We start from the raw sequence: 12,372 nt of genomic DNA on the forward strand, positions 1-12,372 counted from the left end.
AAAATTATGATAGAATAAAAAAAAAAATTGGGTGAACTGTCCCTTTAATAATATTATATTATCATAACTTTCCTTAATAAGCGATACAATTTTTGGTGATAAAATTTTTATTGAGTCAGAGAATGTTAATGTACAGAGATAGAAAGTAAAAAAATTAAATAAACATCACTCTGGACACTTTTTTGTTGTTGTTGACGGGCCTCGACGGGCCGGTCCGGGTTCGATGTTCGGGTTCTGGTCGGGCTCGGTCACATCAGTGTGATAAGGCATTTAAAAAGCTTATTATGTAGGTAGCCAATGGGCCTGTTTCACTTGATGCAAAGGTTCGTTTTTAAGATTAAAATACATGTAAAATATTACCCTATCATCCGTCTTCCTGTGTGCGGAAATTTCTGTAGTGACAACTAAACACGTGCATAATGTGCGCGCGCCTGTGTTAAAGGTGCAATGTGTATTATTTCTGAGGATCTATTGACAGAAATACAATATAAGATCCATAACTATGTTTTCAGTGGTTTATAAAGACCTTACTTGAACCGTTATGTTTTTATTACCTTAGAATGAGTCATTTATATCTACATAAGCGCAGGCACATTTTATGGTTCTGCGTCGGGTTGCGTTGCATCGCGGTGCATTTCACCGCCATAACGCTAGGGGGGGTGTGGTTCGCGAATCTCTTTGCTAGTTTGTTTTGGTTCCGTGCACCCGTTCCGCTTTTTCATTTCCGACAATGGCGAGCGAAAGAGAGAGAGTGTTGTTGCAGCTGGAGCTAATCGACGTTGAACAACAAATGATTTTATTGCAAATGTTTAATTGCAGAAGAAAAAGAACACGTCGTTGAAAACAAAAAGTGCAGTGGTCAATTTAAAAATGGCGGTATAGCGGGAGGGGGAAACCAGAAAAGCTACACTCCGGAAATGATGTATAATCTGACCAATCACAGCCCTTGCGGTCTGCGTCGCCTCGACGCGTAGTTACAATTCTTTGGAGGTGCACGTGGAGCTACGGCGGAGGGGTCGGAGAGGGGTTCGCGGAGACGCAGAGGGGTCCAATTTAATGGAATATTTCAAGTTTAATACAAGTTAAGGTCAATTGATAGCACTTGTTGATTTTATTTTGACAAATAAAAATGTGAAGCTTATCATTTTATAAAAGCTTAGGCTATTCTTCTGTTATTTGAGATGTAAAGCGGGTTATAATGTTTAATAGTTCAGGTTAGTAAGCAATAATTTGACACAAAATTCATGTTCACATGCATATTTTTTTACATCTTATGTCTATACTATTGGATTTTTTTTTTACAGATCGGCCTTCACTTCCGTAGTAATTGCCTACCCTGTAACCCAGATTAATGCTTTTTAAAGAAAAGGAACGACCAGTGAAAACACATTTTTGCGGTGATCAATATTGTCACAAATGCTGTTGATTGAAGCTTAAACCAGAATATTCAGTAAGGAATCAATCATTATCTACAACACTAATTCTACCCAAACGTATAATACACACGCACCCCACACCACTACTAAACCTCCCCTAACCAACCCATGCGTGTCCTATGCACGTAAAAACTAACTTTTGCGTATAAATTGCATGATAAACACACTGCGTGCTATAGAGACGCATTTAATGTGATCGGGTTGCATTATCAATCATAGCGCAAGCATACAGGACAAGTTACACTGGAAGATGACTATACGGTCAGAGGTTTAACTAAGTAATGAGCATGTGTAATAACAAAAGCGTTGCATTTCGTGCAAGCATGCGCACACACAACTTGCAGGCTGTGTTCGGGGGTGGAAAGAGCTCTAATGAAGACATAAAACACCAGCACATGACCTCAGGTCAGCTTGTAGAGATGCGGAGGACTTTGATGCTGTTTACGTGCAGCTGTTTCCCTATTGATTTGATTTGCATCATTGAAGACCATGACCCATTGCGCCTGCATGCTTTATTTAAAATGGAGGAAGGATCCAGTGTTATAACACTTACACTGACGGAAGACCCTATAAACACACTTTAAATTGTTACACGCAAAAAAAAAATGTGTGGTTGCATTTGCAGCAAAACACAGGCATGTAAAGAGCGTGTAACATCCAAGCAGTGCAGAAGTCTTCCTTTTCTAAATTCATCTGGTTATTCAGGCCACGGTGCTATAAAAAAGTGCCAATCGCGTTGTGCAGAGAGAAGAGCAATGGGACAGCCACGGGGCTTTTAGCATGGTTTCCACTGGCTCAACTAAATATAGATGAATCCGAGATCTTATTAACCTGCTAAATGAAGCTGTACCTCGTGCACTGCTGTGTTTTAAAACAGCTCCGGGTCTGTGGTGCAAAATTCGCCGGGATAAACGTGCTCTCGTTCTGAAAGCATGACGAGGTTGGCAAACTGAATGTTTCTAGCAGCTTCAGTTCTCTTTGAGCATTATGGCATTACACATCGAACAGATATCTGTGAGATTCACGAGTTTTAAAAGGTCAGGAAATATAATGCAACAAAGCTCATTGTGAAGCGAGGAAGGTTTTATGTGAGCATTTGGTGAGATGAAATAGCCATGTGTTTTGCCTAAGGACTGTTATCTGTAGTGCTTTTTTTTTATTATCTGAGTTGCAAGCCATAAAAAATGTGGCCAAATTGCATTGCTGAATTCAAGCTTTCGTACTTGTTTTTGAATGTTGTGTCGTCCCTGAATTCACATTCAAGTAGCATATTGTAGAAATAAATGCAATAGGAAAGAATGATGTCTATCCTTAGGGAAATAGATAACGTTAACAGTTGGTTGGGGGGTTTTCTTTGCATGGTTTCTGGTGGCTGCTGGATAATGCTTAATATGTTGAATAAAGAATGTTTACTTTTGTCTTTTTAGAGCTGTTTGTTCTACAGCAGAATTGAATTCTGTTCGCATCACTGAATCATATTTTCCCTGTTATCGTTGTAAAGCTGCTTTGAAACAATCTGTTTTGTGTAAAGCGCTGTAGAAATAAAAGGGACTTGACTTGACTTGGTTTGTCTGACGCAGATTTGGATCACTGAAATCCATCATCACTGAGTCCTATACTGATACCAATAGTCTTTTAAGCATCAATCACGTCTTCTGAGATATGGGATGTATTTCAATTAAATAAGAAATTTAATTTTGCTTAACAAACATAAAGCCTAATTTTGACATTATTTTCATACAAATTCAGCATTCTGCCCTATAGTGAAAAATAAATATACCAAAGTGTATTTGAAATAAGTTTATTGTATGCCAAGTATACAAATAGGCTACATGTATATGTCTGTAATATAAATACCCTGCAATTGTACTCCATTGATCTGTGTTTCTGCTTCCCTGGATTCGCATCTCCTCCATCATCGTCTGTTCAGCTCCTACAAAGATAAGAGATGTTATTATCATCATCTTCAGCAATCATCAAGGTGTGTGGAGCAACTTTCCTTGTTGTGATTTTCCACATTTGCCATCTCATTTCACCCTGTTGGTTAATAAACGGTTTCATCATCGTACTCACCGTTCTCCCGAGTCTGTATTCCATTTCCATCTATCCTTACTAATAGTGATGTTAAAGCTGCAGTCCGTCGTTTTTCCTCTTTGTCGCCATCTCTGTTAGAAATCTGCAATTGCAGTTATTCGCGGAATTATTAACTGTGCGTGGGTAGTAAATCGGCATGAAACAGCGCGGATGAACACAATGTATTGAGGCTGCCGCGTCGCTACTGTCATCAGAAATCTCAGAGTATACTTTTTGAAAGTGTCAACATTAGAATTTTCATCGGAAAATGTCATCTGAACAAGTAAGTAACGTTCACTTTTGTTCTGACCAAATTCGGGGGGTGGGGGGAAGCATTGCAGTAGCTATATCATGCTGATTAAATCTAACGATTGCTTATATCACGTGAAAAATATATTTTTTCTGTAGCCACTCTGAAGTCCGAAGTCTTTGGGTTTTACAACTGGTGAATCTCCAGTTGTCACTGGTGATTGTCGCTTTAAACTTTCGGGATCCGCAATACCAAGTGCTAAACTAAATCTCCACCATCATCCACACACGCTAGCCGGGGACTCCTTCTCTATGTGTACAGAAGTGACGTAATGACGCAAAGACATGCTCGAAATTCCCGCGGAAATCCACCAGTACCACTGGAATTAAAATCATTATTACAAGCTTACCGTTTTGAATCGAGGTAAGGCAAGCAGATCGTTTTGAACACTGGCTGGTTACGTTTTTTTTCAAAAATGTCTTTTTTGATATTTTTAAACCCAAAAAAGTGCCGGACTGCAGCTTTAAAAAACATTTTAGGCTTAATATTAAGAAATGCCCATTATTCCAGATAAAGTTGAATTATAATATGTATACCAGTCTCAAGTGATATGTCAGTAAATGTTAATGGATTTGTAGTATACTTGGTATGAATTAATCCATGCATTTTAAATATATTTTGATATTATTATTTTTTTATGTGTTTTTTTCCTTATTTCCAAGTCATTGCCTTAAAGGGACAGTGTGTATGAATTACTCCCATCTAGCGGTGAAATAGTATTGAAATAGTTGAATTTGCATTCAAACGAATAGTGCCCTCTAGCGCCTCGCTTTTTCAAATGCGTGTTGCAACTACGGTAGCTGTTATGTACCAAGAAGCTATGACAACAATAGCCCTTTGTCGAGTTTAACTGTACGTTACATGTTCTACTGTTTTGCTGCCTATATAATTTATTACACAACCAAGCAATGAAAAAAAAGCTTGTAATTTAGACCGCAACATTGACTTACCCATCAAGCGGCCATTTCAAAGTCTTTCTCCTTCATTCGCTCTTTCCACCTGGGTAAAGCTGTCCCGTTATTTACCCTTGTTTTTGAATTCGCCGGTCACGTTTCCTTTTAAATTCAATTTTGGCATTTCTCCTGTGGCTCGGCATAAGTATGATCCTGAATTATGAAGTACCGTGCAGTGCAGCCTTTCAAATTCACCGGGGCAGTGACACGCATTACGCCTCTCTCATTGGCCGTTTCTGCTGGTTTCAGTCACGTGACGCTGGCTCTGGACGAAAACGCGTTGCAAAAACGCGTTGTGGTAGCCTGCTTTTTTGCCCTCTCTGTTATTATAGTTTTTCAAGATGGAGGAACGACATGGAAGCCTCTGTGGAGTTGCCTGTCCCCTGTAAATAAAGATAATAAATTCTTACATGGATAAGTCGGATCATTGGGAGAGGTAATTGTACACCATTGAGGACATATTTATAAATAAAGACATTGATTTTAGTAAATAAAATACTTTAAAACCTATATTGTTCCTTTAATAAAAAACAAATGCTGATAAATTAAATATGAATATAAAAATATTAGAGCTGTGAAACGATTAATCGCGATGAATCGCATTCAAAATAAAAGTGTTTACATAATATGTGTGTGTGAACTGTGTATAACTATTTTGTATATATAAATGCACACACATGCATGTATATATTTGAGAAATATTTGCATTTATGTACTGCATATATATATTTGTATATAATTTATACAAATGGGAAAATTTTAAATATAAATAACACATTTTTCTTAAATATATAGCCTACATGCATGTGTGTGTATTTATACATACAAAATAATTATACACAGTACACACACATATATTATCTAAACACAAACTTTTATTTTGGATGCGATTAATCGCTATTAATCGTTTCACAGCTCTAAAAAATATGTATATATCATGGTACTATTTGCCTTTATTTTAATAAAAAAAGTAATAACTGATATAAAATATTTATAAACTGGGCATAATTTCATGGGTTACACTTATTTCGATGGTCCACTTAACTTGTCAACTAACTCTTAATTTTTCCCAAATAAACAGTAATTCTGAGACACTCAAAAGGAATATAAGTTTAAAAAGCCTTTATTTAAACTTGGCTATCCATTAAAAAACACATGCCAACATGTTTCGGCCTCTTTGGCCTTCTTCAGGGCAAATTTGGGAAACATTTTGGATCTGCAAGCTGAAGAGCACCAAAGGAACACACCTCTCAACATCCAAGTAGCACTCCTAGTAACTCATTTGTGGACATAACTCTTAATTTTCTTTAATCTTTATTAATAAGAGTAATAGTAGACTGTTATGTTAGGGTTAGTAGAATAAGTTGAAATGTTCTTGAAAAGACAGTAGTCTTTCCAAATAAAGCAGAGATTAAGCAAACAGTCTTTTTTCAATATTCTAATGAGAGTTAGTTGACATGAAGTTGCAAAGCTATATAATGTCTAAAATGGACCATCAAAGGTGTTACCATTTCATGTTTTCTTCTCAATTTCTAGTCACTCCTTTCTCATTTGACAATAACAACTGTGTGCAACAAAAATAATATTGCATGCTTCTACATCAAATTATAGCCCTAGGAAAATGTATAAATGACTAGTTTAGTAATGTCTGCTGATCCTAGGTGATGATTCATTTACTATTAGTTACAAAGTGATTCCAGAATGTTAGTATTACATCACAGAGATGGTTTCACTTTCACTGCTTTCATCGGGCTTTAAGCGGTTATACTGTCACTAAATAAAAAGAAAAAAAAAGAAAAAACTAAACCTGTCTGCCGTTGGGCATCAACATAAGTGGCAATTTTCATGGAAGAAAACAACATACAACCCAAGGGAAGAGAAGAGGAAGGAGAAAGTGAAGGAATGATTGCAAGATTGTACAAATGAACTGAAATTTGCCTCACGTGGTTCAGTATGAAGCTCCTGCTCTGCATCACAGACATCCATTCATATTTCATCCCTGTGATCTCATGAAATCAAAAACTGAATATAATTTGAATTTCCCAGTGTTGGATAAATGTAATGTAGTGATGCATTACTTAACTACAGTGCAGCTGTATCTGTAATCGTTGTTGTTGCAGTAACAAGCTGCTTTTCAAGTAGCAGTGCCAAAACTGAACACTGTACACAGTTTTTAATGTCACATTGTTTGGATATGCCGTTTTCCTGCCAAGAGAATAATCAAACGCTTTCTCCTAATATGTCCTCTCTCTCTCTCATATGCAATGGTTAAAAACTGCTGACTGATTTGAGCCCCCATTTGAGTTATTTAGTATTTAGTTCTATAAATAACATCCCACAATAAAGATCTTTGTTATGACTATATGTATATATATACACAGTCAAACAAAAATGTATGCAGACACCTTCAACATTTTTCACATTATCACAGTTTATTCGCTATGTTTAGAAAATGGTAATACAATATGACAATAACTCTGGTTTTGCCCATGCTTTGTTAGACTGTCTCACAGATGAATTATGTTGAATATCTGTCAGATGTTACATTTAACTACTCAAGTGAACCAATTAACAGGCAATGCTTCATTTTGTTCAGTCTGTGGTGTAAAAAGGTCCAATTAGCAATTAAAGAAGAAACACTTCAGCAAAAACATGGTCAAGTCAAAGTGTCTGAATAAATTTTGGTCCCACATTTTTATAAATTTTACTGGTAGTCCACTGTATGAAGATTTTTTGCATATAATATGTCACAGTTTACTTTATTTTGCTATCCTCACTTACAGAAATGACAACCCGATCTCACGGCAATTCGAATTTTCTCACGAATTTTACGAGGTGGCTAATTCGTACCAATTCATACGACCTCACTCGTATGAATTTGTACGATTTTTGCTAAATCGTATATATTTTACGAGTAGCCAAATTCGTATGAATTCGTACAAATGACTTACCCTTGACCCCGCCCCTAAACCCACCCATCACGTGGGTTAAGACAAATCGTACGATTTCGTACGAGTGAGGTCGTACGAATTTGCAACCTTTTAATCACTCGTACAAATTCGTATGAATTGGTTGTGAGATAGCATTGTAAATGAACTGCCCAGCACCCACTAGTAAAAATATATATATATATATCTGGTGTCTGAATAACATGTATATATATTCCCTCCCCATTCACCTGTGTGTCTTTAAAGACCTTCTGTGTATTCTGACAGAATACCAGACCCAACAGACAACAACAACCATAAGCGCCTTTTCATTCAACCCAGCTACTCTGCTCCTTTCCATGATACAAGATGATTAATATCTTCTGTTTTCGTTCACATTTTAATTTTTATTCACAAAGTTACAGGACAAGCATATGGGCTATGCATTTATTTGTATTATGAAAAGAAAGTTAAACAAAGATTGTGCATTACTTTTCAGTTTTCATCTTGAACAGTTGTCACGGATCGGGAGTGAACATGATCATCCATTCATCTTTACAACGTTACAGAACAAAATAAACATGAAATAATAGTAGAAATAATGAAAGATACAGTAGAACTTACCGAGATTCATAGCATGTCTTATGTAATCACGTAGCATTATACCTCAGAAAAGCCATGCATTGACCATAAACTTTTTCATTTTATTCCGGAGACCGAACTTGCGCTCAGCTGCCACACTGGAGTGTACTTGCCACCAACTGGACAGGAGTGGGAATTACATTTACAAGTTACAATAAATCACCCTCAAGGTAATCTGTCAAAATAACGGACTGCTTTCAGATTTTTCCGCCACTGCTAAAAAATTCCATCAATATTTCCTTAACGCGACCTATGACTCCAGCCTTTCTTGCACCACACACCATGGAATTTCTCCCAAGTCCTTCACCATCATCACTCCTCTTGCCAGTCCCATAATCCAATCCAGTTTATGAGTCTGTTCCAGTGAGAGAAATTCCCGAGTTCATTCCAGTGAGAAAAATTTCCGAAACTGTTCCAGTGAGAGAAATCCCCTAGTCCATTCCAGTGAGAGAAATTCCCTGGTCCGTTCCAGTAAAAACAATTCCAGAGTCCGTTCCAGTGAGAGAAATGTCTGAGTCCATTCCAGTAATTGAAATTCTTGATCCTGCTCTCGAGAATTAAATTCCATAGCTTAGCCCAGAGAGTTGCACCGTCCATAATGACTCCTGTATTTATGTGTGTCTGGGCCAGACACAAATCCACTCCAGCCCCTGAGCACAGTCCGGTGTCGGCTCCAGCCCCAGAGCGCATTCTAGAGTCTGCTCCAGCCAATGAGCCTGCTCCAGTGTTGGCTCCAGCCTCTGAGATCTGTCCAGTGTCCGCTCCAGCCCCTGAGCACTGTTTAGAGTCCGCTCCAGCCCATGAGCCTGCTCCAGTGTTGGCTCCAGCCCCTGAGATCTGTCCAGTGTCCGCTCCAGCCCCTGAGCACTGTCTGGTGTCGGCTTCAGCCCCTGAGATCTGTCCAGTGTCCGCTCCAGCCCCTGAGCACTGTCCAGTGTCGGCTCCAGCCCCTGAGCACTGTCTGGTGTCGACTTCAGCCCCTGAGATCTGTCTAGTGTCTGCTCCAGCCCCTGAGATCTGTCCAGTGTCCGCTCCAGCCCCTGAGCACTGTCCAGTGTCGGCTCCAGCCCCTGAGCACTGTCTGGTGTCGGCTTCAGCCCCTGAGATCTGTCCAGTGTCCGTTTCAGCCCCTGAGATCTGGCCAGAGTCCACGCCAGTCCCTGAGCACAGTCCAGTGCTGGGGTCCAGCCCCTGAGATCTGTCCAGTGTCCGCTCCAGCCCTAGAGTGCAATCCAGAGTCCACTCCAGCCCATGACCACAGTCCAGTGTCCGCTCCAGCCCCTGAGCCCACTCCAGAGTCCGCTCCAGCCCATGACCACAGTGCAGTGTCCGCTCCAGCCCCTGAGCCCACTCCAGAGTCCGCTCCAGCCCATGACCACAGTCCAGAGTCCGCTCCAGCCCATGACCACAGTACAGTGTCCGCTCCAGCCCTTGAGCACTCTCCAGTGTTGGCTCCAGCCCCTGACCCCAGTCCAGTGTCAGCTTCAGCCCCTGAGCACTGTCTGGTGTCCGCTCCAGCCCATGACCACAGTCCAGTGTCTGCTCTAGCACATGAGCACAGTCCAGTGTCGGCTTCAGCCCCTGAGTGCAGTCCAGTGTTGGGTCCAGCCCCTGAGATCTGGCCAGAGTTCACGCCAGTCCCTGAGCACAGTCCAGTGCTGGGGTCCAGCCCCTGAGATCTGTCCAGTGTCCGCTCCAGCTCTAGAGTGCAGTCTAGAGTCCGCTCCAGCCCCTGAGCCCACTCCAGAGTCCACTCCAGTCCCTGAGTAGTCCAGTGTTGGAGTCCAGCCCCTGAGATCTGTCTAGTGTCCGCTCCAGCCCCTGAGCACTGTCCAGTGTCCGCTCCAGCCCCTGAGTGCAGTCCAGTGTCGGCTCTAGCCCCGGAGCGCAGTCCAGTGTCGGGCCCAGCCCCTAAGCCCACTCCAGCCCATGAGCACTGTCCAATGTCCACTCCAGCCCATGAGCACAGTGTCCGCTCCAGCCCCTGAGCGCAGTCCAGTGTCCGCTCCAGCCCATGAGCCTGCTCCAGTGTCGGCTCCAAACCCTGAGATCTGTCCAGTGTCCGCTCCAGCCCCTGTGTACTGTCCAGTGTCGGCTCCAGCCCCTGAGCACAGTCTAGTGTCCGCTCCAGCCCATGAGCACCGTCCAGTGTCTGCTCCAGCCCATGAGCACCGTCCAGTGTCCGCTCCAGCCCATGAGCACCGTCCAGTGTCCGCTCCAGCCCATGAGCACAGTCCAGTGTCGGGTCCAGCCCCTGAGCCCACTCCAGAGTCTACTCCAGCCAATGAGCACAGTCCAGTGTCGGCTCCAGCCCCACAGCCTGCTCCAGAGTCCGATCCAGCCCATGAGACCTGTGCCAGAGCTTACTCCAGTTCATGGTCTATACGTCTCCTACCATAGTGGTCGAGCCAAGCTCCAGAGTTAAGGCCACGGAGGCCAATCGTTCCAAGCTCCCAGAGTTGCCGGCACATCCCTGGCTCCCTGAACGGCCTGCACCTCCCTGGCTCCCTGTATCGCCGGTGCCACCCTGGAGGCTGCCCATCCTACTGGGATCACCCTGTCACCTGCTCCCTACTGGCCATCCGTCCGACAACTTGGCACCTGCCCTCCGTTCCTTGAGAGAGGTACGCAGGTACGAATCTCTCATCTCTCTCTCTCGAAAATTCATTCAAATAAATGTAATCTTACACACTATTTTATCTCTGTGTCTGATTCAAAGTGGACAGAATGCTAGATCTAATAAGTCGTAACTGAAAAAAATAACAGTCAATTTTACCCTTCCGGTCAAATATTGCGCGGCAAACATCAATAACAGTTTTAAGTTGTCAATGCTGAAAAAATGCATGGTATAAATGGGATAATCCACGGCTAGCTGTGTATTAAACTATTTTAATGCATGACATTGAGGAAAATAATCGTCCGATGCAAAGTGGAGGGTGGTTTCCTCCGTGAAGGGTAAAATTTGACTTATTTCCGTTTATTCTTTTATTATTCTGGTTATTTTTTGTCAGTTACATTAGATCTATCATTCTGCCCGCTTTTAATTATTTAAAGCATGACAAAAGATTACTAAGTTGCAAAATGACATTAACTACTAATAAGTGTATTTAAGTGTTTAGTGTTAAGAAAGAGTCATGAAAGTGAACTTTCTTTAATAAGTAAACTTAAATGGACTTTTATTTCACTGATATTATATTATCTGAAAGTACAGTTTATAATCTTTTTTAAAGTACACTACAAGTGCACATTAAGTATAAGCACACTTATTTTTCACAAGCTGAATGCCTTGTTGAAAACGCTGTTCGACCAATCACATTTGATGACTGCTGTAATATAAATCTATTCAGTATTAATATTCACTATTTTTTTGTGTTCATGTATGCCACTAAGTTCGTTTCATAAATCATCTCATTTACAAAGAAAAAGAAAAAAAGATTGTGTACCCGAAAAATACAGCTGATTATATGACAAAATAGTTGAAACAGGCCATATTGAACTGAATGAGAAATTTAATGTACATGTGTTTGCTTTTTTGTTTGTTTTAAAAACAAATTTAATGATACCATTCATCAGATACATAACTGAAATGTGAATTTGACAAACAACTTTTAAGATTTCAGTATTTGTTTTCAATTAGCTGTACTTGCATGACTGTAAAAAGTTGCCCGAATGCATTTCCAAGATGGCCACCGAATGAACTGACTTGCTGTGAAAGTAATACTTTTGACAAATAGTTATATATTTGTATATGAACAAACATTATAATATAAATGCAAACAATGCAGTAAACAATGTGTGATGTGACAGAGTGATATATTTATGACAATTTCTGTTTATTCTCATTTTATCAGTGCATTTTTCTTTCTCTTTCTTTCTTTCTTTCTTTCTTTCTTTCTTTCTTTCTTTCTTTCTTTCTTTCTTTCTTTCTTTCTTTCTTTCTTTCTTTCTTTCTCTTACTGTCTTGTGAATTCTGCCCCCTCTCAAACTTAATCTGTTATTGCCTGCTCCACAGCCTTGGCAACAGATGATTT

The 12,372-nt window shown here is 40.5% G+C and overlaps 1 protein-coding gene across 1 annotated transcript in view; it reads right to left on the reverse strand.

The window, feature by feature from the left end:
• Nucleotides 1-12,372, reverse strand: part of LOC306985338 (potassium voltage-gated channel subfamily A member 3) — a 175,425-nt gene that overhangs the window by 12,671 nt on the left and 150,382 nt on the right. The window contains exon 3 of the transcript XR_013794786.1: nt 3,294-3,369. The gene's annotated coding sequence lies outside the window, so the exon portion shown is untranslated. The remainder of the gene's footprint in view (nt 1-3,293; nt 3,370-12,372) is intronic.

This window comes from Phoxinus phoxinus, assembly GCF_949152265.1.
Source record: "Phoxinus phoxinus genome assembly, chromosome: 18".
NCBI classification, from domain to species: Eukaryota; Metazoa; Chordata; class Actinopteri; order Cypriniformes; family Leuciscidae; genus Phoxinus; species Phoxinus phoxinus.